Consider the following 13259-nt stretch of genomic DNA (forward strand, 5'->3'; position numbering starts at 1 on the left):
AAATAAATGGAGTTTAGTAGGTAAGTAGTCAAGCATTCTCTTGTTGTGTTGTTCAACTGCTGAATTTTTTTGAAATAAGTATGGAAATCTTAGATTAGTGGGAATAGGCTTCAAGCATGTTGTATTCAAATACGAGATGTCTTCATCAGTTTGTTGAGAAATTCTAGCATGGTTTAAAATGGAGATGAATTGTGTATTTTTTTTCCTAATTACAGTTAGAAGTTCAAAGAAAAGGACATTATGAACCCAAAATGTATATGGAATGTCGTCATTATTGATTTTTGGTTGTTCAAAAATCCAAGAATCACATATGGATTGGAGTTGGTATAAGTCACCACAAAATATAATGTCAATGTTATCAAAAGATTTCATTGGCATATGGTTGATTTGACATTTCCTTCTATCTATATTGTACAACATTTTAGTGCCAATTAATGAGGGTTTGTTAGTAAGCAAGATTTTCAACTATTCTAGTTTTTGGCTAAGGTTGTCTAGTGTGTTTGAGTCTAGTGGTAGTATCCTAGAAGAGTTGCATGGAAGGTGAAAGATGGAATGTGCAATTATCCCACCAGCATTAAATATGGCTTTCCTTGTCGAAGCCACAATGAGGCCTTTAACTTTGAAGGGATCACTATCTAATTACTTGTCATATATCTAAACCATCGCTTCACAGATGACTTTAGCTATGAAAGTTTTGTCAATGCCAGCTCTGCCTGTGAGGAAGAAGTGCATTGGTTTATCAAGGAAAAGTCACTTTTTCATTAGCATGTCTTCTAGTATTGATTGTTGCTCTCTATTTAATCATCATTACAAATTGAAATAGTCATCATTGCTAAGTAGGAATGGGTGGGCTATTTCTAAGAATTGAGATTTAAAATTGTCATTTAATGGTTTGGAATACTTTGCATGTTTGAGATCGAGCATTATGTCATATTTTTCTACTTCATTTCCTTACTTGTCTTGGCCAATGTTTATTAATGGATAGTTGTCATGGCTAGGTTCTACTGTGGCTTGATTGATATCACCCAATTTACTATCAACATGAGGAGTAAACATTTTTTCAATTTTTGAAATGTGTTGCTTATTTGTGTGAAATGTTGAACTCCATGTTTTGCACCCCTCTAACAAAGTTCCTTCATTTGTTCAGAATGGCATGTATAGCAAGAGTTTTTCCCTAAAAAATAATTTTTAGAATCAATATGAGGATTGTATTATAAATATCATATAATCAATGGCTTTTCTCTTTTACTTGGTTGTGTTGAATTAGAAGAGTAGAATGCTATATATTCAGCTGATGAGAAGCTTTCTAATATTTCTAGGCATTGTGTGTATTTTTCAAATACAAAGGTGCACATGATGTTTTATTAGTCATCTTTTTCTTTAGCTAATACTATAGGCCATTTTAGCATTGTGATTCTATTCTCTAGAGGTGCAGTATTGATGAAAATAGTTTTCCTTGAGCTTTTAAGTTAATGGTCATGAGAGAACAATGTGGAAGGCCTGGTGACTAGACATTTGTTGGTAGTTTAGTAATGTCTTCCCTAGTTGTCATATGTATTAGGGCTTCTCATTGTAAGTATAAGTACTTTTCTCTTGTAACTAACAAAATGCAAGCGATAGTTTCATATCTTGCTTAGTCATGTATGAGCTACAGTAAGTTGCAGCAGCATATGCATCTAGTATGAATTGTGTATCTATATTTGCATACCATAATGGTGGCACTTCTCTAGAGAATGAATTGATCCACACATCAATAGGATGTCATTTTAAGAAGACAAATTTATGTGACAATGTTGATCGTAACATTTGAAGGTAGTCCATTTCTTCTATTTGGAATGCATGAAGGAACTCATCAAAATTTATGTTTCTTATATAGCAATTTTTTGCTAGTTCTTTGAAGAATATTTTTGCCCTATATTTGAGCACCCCATTGGTAGTTGGAAAAGGCTACAATATGGTTGTCATCCTCATGTGAGAGAAGGGAAAACTAAATCGGTACCTAGAGGTCTTATATTTTGTACATGTTCATGTATGATGGTGTGTTTGCACTTTCATAAGAGTTTCATCTAGAAATTTGGAATCACATGAGTCATATTTATTCACAAAGTTCTCTATTTCATGTTCTTTACAATGCCCATATACAGGTGCATTTTCTGACCAAAGCATGGCATGTACATGTTCATTTCCTTGATTCTGAAATTCAGTGGCAAAAAAGTAGTTGGATAGTTTGCCAAATAGTTTAGGATTTTTTAGCATCATCTTATGGAATGCATTAACACTATGGTTGAAGTAGTGACTGCATAGCACCCAATATTTTCTAATTTCAAAGTCCAAGTCTTTATCTTCTATAGTTTGATTGTGTCTAGTCTATTCTAGAATATAGGGATATTGCAATGTTGTGCACAATGGCTCCCAAAGGTGTTCAACACTAGGCAATGTCAGAAAGAAATTTGGAGTCCCCAATTGTCTTATCATAGCAATTTTTTTTTGAGTGTTTTCCAAATACCCAGGAGATTCTCGAATGCATTTTAGGGATCTAAACCTTAAGGGGGATCATAATATTTTCTCTAGATTAGTAGGATCATGCACTTCTTTAGCACATAGTTTTCTACCTTTTAGTTCAGCTTTTCATATGCAAACCCATGATAATGAAGCTATTTGGCAAATAATGTTTTTTATGGCTTTAAAGAAAATATTAGATATATGGGTTGCAAAGTCTCCGTCCTTATGCATGAGCTCCCACTTTGCTATTTTTTGATAGGTAAATGTTTTAGTTATGTCCTCTAGTAATGGAAAACCATTGAAAAGTGTAGGGAAATTCATTTCCTCTTAGTAGACATCTTGGAATATGCTTAAAGGCTTAAACCCTTCTAATGGTGCAATATCAGTAATAGTTATGTCTAGGTCTTTGATTAAATGGGGATCATTAGACCAATGTATGAGTTATTTAGTACTAGGATCATCTTCAAGGTTAGACAAGGTTTCATCCATGTCTATTTTATATTCAGTTTCCACTTGGTTATGCTCTTTGTTTTTGACAAAAGGGACTTCCCAATATTTGTTGATTGAAATTTTTTCTTGTATGTACAAGGGAGTCTTTTAAAGGACTGTTAAAGAATACATGACACAAGTGACCATAACATTGTCTTGTTCACATGCATTTTCATATTGTAGCTTGCATTTTAAGCTCATTGTTACTATTTTAGTTTCATCAATTTTCCAAGGAAGAGCTACTTGGAACTTGTCAAAATCCACAGGGACATTGATGATTGTACCATTCAAGCCATATTGTACTCTTTTGTATCCCAGTTGTCTAATCTTTGCAAAAGCAATGTGAAGGGAAACAAGTCTTTCTTCAAAAGTAATCAAGGAGTGAACAACATCAATACAGTTACTATGCCTAATGTTCAATGGAGCTGAAAAAGTTGAGATCTTGCCAATTGTGGTGGCTTTTACAAATTTCCTACAAATGGGGTGACCTAATGGAATTTTTTTCCCCTTGTATCAATCTGCAGCAAGGATAGAGCATGAATAAATGTTGATTCAATTGTGTAAATGTCTTTTTGTAAATATAACATCTCACACAAAGTACATGATTGTGTAGGAGTGTCCTTGATACTTTTCAAGTATTGGTTAAAAGATTTTTCAATTGTGTTTTCTTTTGGATTTGAGTGGAATTCTTTTATGGGTCAATGATATGGTCTTGTCTTATAGAATGGACATCTTCTTTTCATTTGTGAGCATAATTTTTTTCATCTAATTATGGTTTCAATTCTATTGCCATCAACATTGTCAATAGATGTTTGCTATATTCCCATATTGTTTATTGATACTTTCAATTTTTGCAATGAACACCTTGTATTCATTTTTGTTGTAAATTGTTTTAAAAATTTTGTGTTTTCAACACATGTTGAGTAGGATTTGTTTGAATTATTTACTATACATGTCTCAGGCATAACTTTCATTGGCATGGTTGGGCTTTTGTTTATGTCATTTAGTAATTGTTCAGTTGCTTGAAGTGGTTCGTAATGATAGTGTCCTTTGTTTGTTTTGAACCAAATTAAGTTGATGAGATCTCTTAATTTGTGGTAGTGGCTAAATACATTATCTTTCTATGGTGGAGTTTCTTGCCATACATGTATAGTTGCATCAAATGTGTGTGAAATCCATAATAAGAAAAATTTAGAACCCTCTACTCCAGTTTTAGCATACATTAATTTTGAGCCTCGATAGTAGCAACTACAATTGGATGAGGTTGTTGCTATTCATTGTGGGAGGTTGTCGAAGGGTCTAGAAACATTGCAATGAAAAATTTTCACTCACTTTTAGTGCATTTGTTAAATATTGAGCTAGAAATAAGCATAAAGATATTGCATAGAATCAATTTTCAAGCAAGAAAGCTACGAAAGAAAACATGTTTTCACCACATGAAGTGGAAAATGTCAAAAGTTGATTGAGGCTAAGTCTACTAAATGAATCCAAAATTGTGTCCTAGGTGTTGGATACATCACAATCTATGTCTCAGAGTGCTAGTTGCATTTTTTTTATTTCAATGGGTGTGCCCACTCTTGAGAAAATAGGCTCATAGTGGCTAGCTATTGGGTTAGCATCATGAAAACGTATTGATATAAGAAGATGAGACAAGCCTTTGTTGAAGTGAAAATATTACTTTTTTTGGGTTGAGAACCAAACACATATGGAGATGTTCAACCATCATGTGAGTCATTGTATACAAAGTATGTCACCCTAAAGGCCTTCCTTGCCATGTTTGTTAACCTCTATTGCCAAAATCCTCATTCTATGTAGGTATGTTTTTTTTTCTTGAATCATCTATAAGTCACAAAGAATTGATGGGTGCAACTCATTCTCATATGAATCTAAAGCTTCAACACAACTATTGTGAAGGCTATGCAAGAAGTGGTTGACAATCCCACTATGAAGTTCATTTGGTGTGTATCAACCATAAAGTAAAACATGGATGGTGTCAAACAAGAAATCACCAACTTTGAAGTGGAATGTATTAATATGAAAGCATTGTACTTTCTCAATGGCCTCATCAATTGATATTATGTTTGATTGGTCATATGGTCTATATGTCTCCACTATAATTGGGTCATCAGGGGTGTGTCCAATTTTGTGAGAGATACTTGGGAACATGTTTTCCTATTGGTTGTAGATGCCAACTTACTCTACAAATAGTTTTCCTTCTTTTACTATCACTATGGATGCAACATAAACATAGGAAGGAAATAGATGAACATAAGGAATATGAGCACCTATAATGTGATAATGGTCCCAATGGCAAAAAAATGCATAGAATAATTTGGCAAGATTAGTTGACAAGTGATTACATACCTTGAAAAATATGAAAGTGTGATTAAATGTTTCATAATGACCACTACAACACCTATAGAATGAGGAAATTTTCAGCTTGGGAAAGGGAATTCTGCATCAACAAACAATCATAATATAGTAAGTAATATATTTTGTTAGTCTAGAGCACTAGAACTATGAGAATATATAAGAAAATATGAATATAATAATAATAACAAGAATAACAATATCCATCCAAATACCCATGTCTTGTATCCAAATTAATTGTATTCAACTTTGATTTTGTAGTAATAAATAGAAAGCCCTCTAGAAAAGGACTCAAATAATTAGATTACAACTTATTTTGTACTAATAAATTAACTATTAGGACAGATAATAGCCAAAAAAACTAAATGAACCTAACTTTATCGCATAGAAAAATATATCTATACTCTTAAGTTTGATATACTTGTCATGGTCATTATGGTTGGAGTATTTAAAATGGCTATAACAAATAGGGAATTGAAGAAAGTAAGAATCTCTTTTGGCAAGTAGGAATAAATATTTTATCAAACTAACATTGATTATATAAGAAAATTAAAATGTTTCATCAAAAGAAAAGATGTTATGGTTGTCATGTTCTTTTCTTTAGCTCTAGCTTTGCATTAATGACACTGGGTATCATTTCAGAGAGCCTTTTGGAAATGGTACTAGTAGTGAGTCATCGATCAATTAGAATGTTTGAATTCGAGCTGCACAGAGATCTTGTTTATCTAAGTTTCCACCAACGTATCTTGCATAGTAGAACTTTAAACTATGTTTAGCTCAAACGTGATTAGTCATTGCTGAGTCAGTCAATTAGAATGTTTGAACTCAAGCTGCACATAGCCCTTGTTTATCTAAGTTTTAGCCAATGTATCTTCCATAGTAAAAGTTTAAACTAAGTTTAGCACATATGTGATGGCGGAGTGGAAATTTATTTCATCTAAAGGATATATTCACTAAGTTGGGTTTAAATAAATATGGAAAAACTAAAATATTTGGTCAGGGATGGATTTAGTCATTATAAGGATTAATCATGGAATATTCTTATACAAATAAATTATTGTCTGCAGAGGACCTCTAATTTTCCACATTGAAATCAAAGGTAGATCAATGGGTAGCATTTTTTGAGTGACATATTTGGGCATCAATACAAAAGTAAGGCATTGCATAAATGAGGATACTGCTAAGTAGCTCAAATTATTGATTTTACAGTTTCACATGTAAATTCTTTTTTTGCATGAATACATTAGAAGAAGGTTTCTACTAACACCATCAACATGGAAGGAATCAATACTTTGGTGGAAGTCATAGAATAATAGACCTCCATAGCATTTAACCATTTAGTGTTGGGATGAATACAATGCTTAGTAGGAAGCCATGGTCTTGTCTTAGAAATAGATTTTGAGAAAGAAGTGTTCAAGTGATGATTAATATTTCTTCATTTCGGTAAACAAAGTTCAATTTGGCACTGATTTTGATGAAGTCATCTCTTCTTCAAATTCCTCTTTAGGCTCTTCTTCTTTGTCAATGCTAGAGTTAGTTTTTATTGTACTATGGACTCTATTGTATTCAATAATTATCTCCTTAGAAAGTACTAGACAAATGCGCCCATAGCCAAAGGGGAATTCCCTAATGGCTGAGGGTTTTTCCTCAGCATTGTGAGTCTCAATTTTGTTTGCCACCTCTAGACATTAGACTGGCTGAGTTAGATTTTTTTCATTTTAAATTTCAGGCATTTGATAGCTTGCGCAAGTGGTTTGTTATCCAACATTGGTTCTTCATCCTCTTTCGGCTTTGCAGGGGGTGTTGCCTTGGGTGATCATGCTTCAATGTGCTGATTGCATGATTAGGTAGGGATCCTTCTATGACCTTTTGGTTCCCCTAACATGGTTTTATACATGAAATAGGCACGCCAATGATATCAGCATAAGAAGGAAGCTTATTCTTGATCCTAATATTGGAATACTTGATTATACATCTTTGTACTACTTAAAGGAAAAATTTGCAATTACTAGTATAAGTTAAGAATCAATGTGCATGAACTTATATTACTCAAAATTGTGGTGGAGAAGAATTGGCTACCAGCTGGGCTAGGGTTTTTCCCCTAGCCTGTTCTTGTTGTTTGATCTTTACTACTTTTCCTATTCTGTTTGGATTGTTAGCTACTAGACATAATTTGCGTGGGTTTTTTTTGAAATCTTCTGCAGTCAATATTGGATTGGGGTTTAATTGTTTGCATGGCAGGGCCTGGGATTTCTTCTGCATTGGGGAGAACAAATGGTTCTTCTCCAACTATGCATGCAATGCGATTTGAATCATTTTATTCAGGGGAGAGCTCCAAGCTTTAAAAAGTTAATGGTTGTTTTCCGCGTAGCCATGATCGCCCTGTTCTGGTTATTCCTCCAATGGCTGTAATGGAGGAAATTGATTATTGGCCCAAGCATGCTTTGATATGAAAAATTCTTGGAGTCCAAATTTCCCTATCCGCTCTTGAGGCATGGATCTGCTGCTCATGGTAGGTGGAAGGCGATATGGAGATTATGTTGGCAGGGAATAGTTATTTTTTTGCTGTATTCTCTTGCATGTCTGATCATGATCCTGTTTTTGAAGGAGGCCCTTATTTCTACAACCATGTAGGGTTATTTGTCAAACCCTGGCATTCAAGTTTTAATTCTGCTGAGGATCTCCCTTCAATAGTGCTAGTTTGGGTTCGCTTGCCTTGTCTTCCCTTGGAATTTTGGCGTGAAGACATCCTTCAAAAAATTGCTACTTTGTTGAGGAAGCCGGCTGTAATTGCACACCAATCCCTCAATAAAAAGGTTATTTATTATGCTAAAATTTGGGTTGAAATTAATTTGAATAACCCATTACAAGATTCTTTGGAAATTTGTCTGGGGGATTCTTCTTGGGTGCAGCAGTTAGATTATGAATCCCTCCCTCTCCACTGACTGATTTGTCATGAGTATGGTCATTTACAGAGTCAGTGCAATTGTAACTCGAGTTTCAAAGGAGTGGATGGTTCTACAGCTGGCAATGCTCGTGGTTTGGTAGATACTACAGGGAAAGGACAATCTCAGATGGTTAATACTACCAAGGGGATGAATCCGCAAGCTGCTACAGGTAAGGGTAAGCCTCAAATGCAGGATAAGGATGGATTTATCCCTTTTCACCCTCGAGCTAAGGGACATGGTCAAAAGAGGCCTTTGAAAGAAAGATTATCTTATTCAGGTTTTAAGTGCTTTGAGGTGCTGGATAGTATGGTTCTAGAGGAGGGTATTCCTCCTCCTAGCTCTTCTAATCCAGTTTGCCCAAATGAGAGATCTGTTCCTAATGATGCTTGTAGGGCATCCCAAGTAGTAGTATATTAGAACTGTGAGGTCCCTGTAGCTCCTATGACAGAGGCGCTAGTGACTCCTGCAGTGTTGGAGGATAATGATGTTGTTTTGGCTGACTTGGTTAAGGATGTCCTACCATCAAGTAAGGGCAGGGGATCTCCTCTCCCCTTGGGGTTGATGCCTCGACCCTTTAAGCAGGTTTCTTTTACTCCCCCTCTAAGGAGTGGGTGCAAAACAGACCAAGAGAAGATTAAACTCACAGGAGATATATTGATTGAGTTTGGTTCAGTGAAACCTTTGGATTCTCATTTTCCCAATTCTACCCAATGATGATTATTCTCTCATGGAATGTAAGTGGGTTGAATAGAATCCCTAGACAAAAGGCTATTCATAACTTGGTGGTTGATCATAGTCTTGATGTTTTTTGTATCCAAGAGACTAAGCTCTCTGTGGAGTCTACGGTCCAACATGCCTCTAGTATTTGGTCTCGTGGCCAATGCCAGTGTGTTGGGGCAATAGGTAGTGCTGGAGGTTTAGCTATATTTTGGGATCCTCAAAAAATTTCTCCCCTTGGCTGGATGTCTTCTTGCTCAGCTCTCTCTATGGTAGCTTTTTCTCTAGACTCAGGAGAGGTAATCATGGTTACTAATGTGTATGCACCTGTTGATCTTGCGGGAAAGGAGGAACTTTGGGAACATATTCAATATGTTAGAAATTGTCATCCTTATCATCCTTGGGTGTTAGCAGGGGACTTCAATTCAGTTTTAAGTCTGGAGGAGAAGCATGGTGGTTTGGCTAGATTGGGGCCTTCTTCTACTCTTCTTCGGCAACACATATCTCTTTTGCAGCTCTCTGATGTTATGCATTCTAATGGTCTCTATACTTGGAATAATCGCAGGACTGGTGTTGCTACTATCTCAGAACGTCTGGATAGATTTCTTGTTTCTTGCTTTTGGGTTAGTGGCACCCTTACTATCTCTTCAAAAATTGTTTATTGGAGGGGTTCAGATCATTGGCCAATCAATTTTTTTTCTATAGGGCCTTGTGTTCTGAAGCATCCTCCTTTTAAGTTCCAGTTGATGTGGCTTCATGACTCCTCTCTTCGTGATTTTTTTTTTTGTTGGTGGAAAGATGGTTCTCCTGCATATGGTACTGCAATGTTCTCATTTTCTAAAAGGCTCCAATATGTTAAAAGGTAGCTCAGGATATGGAATAGGTAATTCTTTGGGAACCTTCACTTTATGAAGAGGCTTGCTCAAGAAGATCTTGACATCATCACAAGGGAGATTAGAGATCGAGGTTTCTCAGAGGATCTTGGCAAGGCTGAATCCCTTGCTTCTAGAGCTCTAGAAGAATGGGAACTTCAAGAGGAAATTTTTTGGAAGCAAAAGGCTAGAGTTGATTGGCTCCAAGAAGGTGATCGAAACACTGCCTTTTTCCATAAAACAGTGCAATCTCGCCGGAATCAGAGCACTATCTCTTCTTTGGTTAATTCTCAAGGTATCCAACTAAATTCCTTGCCATCTTTGTTCTAGGAGGCTATTTGTTACTTCTCTACCCTCTTCTCTGAGCACTGTCCTCCTGCTGATAATGAAGAAAATATTATTTTGTCATGTATTCCTTCCCTTATCACTCAGGAAATGAATGATTATCTCATGCGTCCAATCTCTTTTGAAGAGCTAGAGGAGGTGGTCTTTGGCATGCCTAAGGGGAAGGCTCCTAGTCTAGATGGCTTTCGAGTTGAATTCTTTCAAGAATTTTGGGACATCATTAATCATGATTTGTTTGAGGTAGTTAAGGAATCCTATGCTAGCAAGTAGATGCTTCGAGCTTTGAACTCTACATTCTTGACTCTTATTCCTAAGAGAGAGGGTGCTAATCAATTGGAGTTTTTTAGAACAATTGCCTTATGTAATGTGGTTTACAAATTTATTACTAAGTTGACTGCTGAGAGAATGAAAAGGTGGCTTCCCATTATTATCTTAGAAGAACAAGGTGGTTTTGTTGTTGGCAGACAAATTTTGGATGGGGTGGTTATTGCTACTGAGGCTATTCACTCTATGGCTATTTCAATGGAGAGAGCCATGTTTGTTAACCTGGATATGGCTAAGGCCTACGATAGAGTTAAATGGAGCTTCCTAAGGATTATTCTTCTTTCTTTTGGATTTAGCTCTGACTGGGTGAGTTGGACTATGACTTGTGTTACTTCTACATCTTTTTTTGTTCTTATTAACAGTCAACCTTCTCAACTATTTGGTGCTTCTAGAGGCCTCCCCTAGGGTGACCTTCTCTCCCCATATCTATTCATCATCATGGCTGAAGGCTTGGGTAGATTCATTAAGCATCAGGTGTCCCAGAATTCTATTCAAGGCTGGCGGTGGGGTAATGGCTTACCTTCTCTTTCCCATCTTCAATTTGTTGATGATTCTACTCTTTCTGGTCTTGCTAGGATCAAGGAAGTTGAAGCCTTTCAACATGCTTTGGACGTTTCTTTGGTAGCTTCAGGCCAGAAAGTTAATGAGCACAAATCTTCCATTTACTTTTTTAACACTCCTGATTCTATCCAGCACAGGATTGTTGGTATCTTACAGTTTCAAATTTGGTCACTTCCTTTGACTTATCTTGGCATTCCTATTGCTATTTCCAGGAAGCCACATCTCTTCTGACAAAATTTGATTACCAAGCTTTAGGATAAGGTAAATCATTGGGCTCATAGATGGCTTTCTACTGCTGCCCGGGTTACTCTTCTTCGAGCTGTTATCTAAGCTCTTCCTATTTATAGAAGCATGGTTCAGGCTACACCTATTTACTTTCTCAAAGAGTTTGATTCTCTTTCTCGAAAATTCCTTTGGAGTGTTAATTTGCATAGTACTAAATGGAGCTTGGTTAATTGGGCAACTGTTTGTAGGCCTAAAAAGGAGGGTGGTCTTTGTCTTCGATCTGCTCTCTTGAGTAGTCAAGCTTTGGCTGCTAAACTTTATTGGCGATGGTGCTCTGGACAACATCAACTTTGGGCTCGTATTATCACTCATAAATATTTTCATGGTGTTGATCCTTGCTCTATTTCTGCACTTCCTCTTGAAGGTTGTGGCTCAAAGGTTTGACATACTTTGAAGATAGGTGCGATGTTGGTGAAGAGGGGTCTGTTCTGGATATGCAAAGGAGGTTCTCAAGATTTGTTTTGGTTTGATGCTTGGGATGGATTCCCTTCCATTTTATCCATATACCCTCATCTTCATCCTCTCTGTGACTCTTTTCTTGCCACTGGATGGGATAAAGTGGCTCACTACAAGACTCCTTATCAATTGGGACCTGTTGTTAGTTACAGATGGAAGCATTCTTTTGATTGGCCCCCTGGTGGTACAGACATGGATCGTCAGGAGCTTTCTCAAATTATGGCCTCTAGAGAGTGTTCTTCTTTGCTTGGTCCAGATGTTTTGGCTTGGGGTGGTAACTTGTCTGGTAAATATCATGTCTCTGTTGGGTATCAGGAGATAACTAGACAATTATTTGGGGATGCTGAGGTCCCTTGGTGGAAGCAAGTTTGGAATAAAGTTTCTTGGTCCAAGTGCAATTTTTTCATGTGGCTAGTGGCTCACAACTGTTGTCTTACCTGGGATAATCTTTGTAAACGTGGATTTTAGGGCCCCTCTTATTGTGTTTTGTGTGGTCATGGAGAGGATTTTGTCTCCCATCTGTTCTTCCATTGCTCCTATTCTATTCAAATATGGCACCTTTGGTGGAGTGCTTGGGGTTTCTCTTGTCGACATGCTTCCTCTTGGCCTGAATTCTAGGCCCGCTTGGGTAGTGCTCCCTCCAAGTCTTCTTCTCTCCATGCTGCTTGGATTGCTGGCCCATCTTTCATGCTTTGGCATATCTGGTTAGAGAGGAATCGTTGCATATTCCAAGATGTTTGACTTGGTGTTTTTTATCTTTGGTGGAAAATATCACATTCTCTTCAGGAAACTATTCTTGTGAAGTGTGAGCTTGATGGGGGTATGGATCCGGTTGATCTTGCTATCTGTAATCACCTCAATTTTCATCTTCTGGATGGGGTAGCAGCTCATAGGTTTCCTTCTATGTCTAGGCAGCTTCACCATTAGAGGAAGGGTCGAGTTAACTGGGATGGGCACTGGACTCCTCCTCCCTGTGAAGTTCTAAAAATTAACACTGATGGTTCTTCCTGTGGGAATCCTAGCCCTGCTGGTATTGGCGGAGTGGCTCGTTGTAGTTCTGGGGATGTTAAATTTTTCTTCTCAGTTCATAAGGGTGACTATACTAACAATCTCATGGAAGCTCGGGCTATTTTATATGTTGTGGAATAGTGTTTCTTGCGGGGATGGAATAAGATTATCTGTGATTCTGATTCCCAGGTGGTGGTGAACATGCTTTCTTCGCAAGAGCTTGAGGATGTTAGTTGGCAGCTGGCCACTATTTTTAAGTAGATTATTCTCTTCTCTACCTCTTTTCATTTCATTAGGTTCACTTATATTCCTCATGAATGGAATAGAACTGCTGATTGTTTAGCCAAATGGGCTTCTAGTCATGATCCGGGTTGGAATATTA

Source organism: Cupressus sempervirens, chromosome 9 (assembly GCF_028749045.1).
Source record: "Cupressus sempervirens isolate cs-2001-9-10 chromosome 9, ASM2874904v1, whole genome shotgun sequence".
Classification (NCBI taxonomy): Eukaryota; Viridiplantae; Streptophyta; class Pinopsida; order Cupressales; family Cupressaceae; genus Cupressus; species Cupressus sempervirens.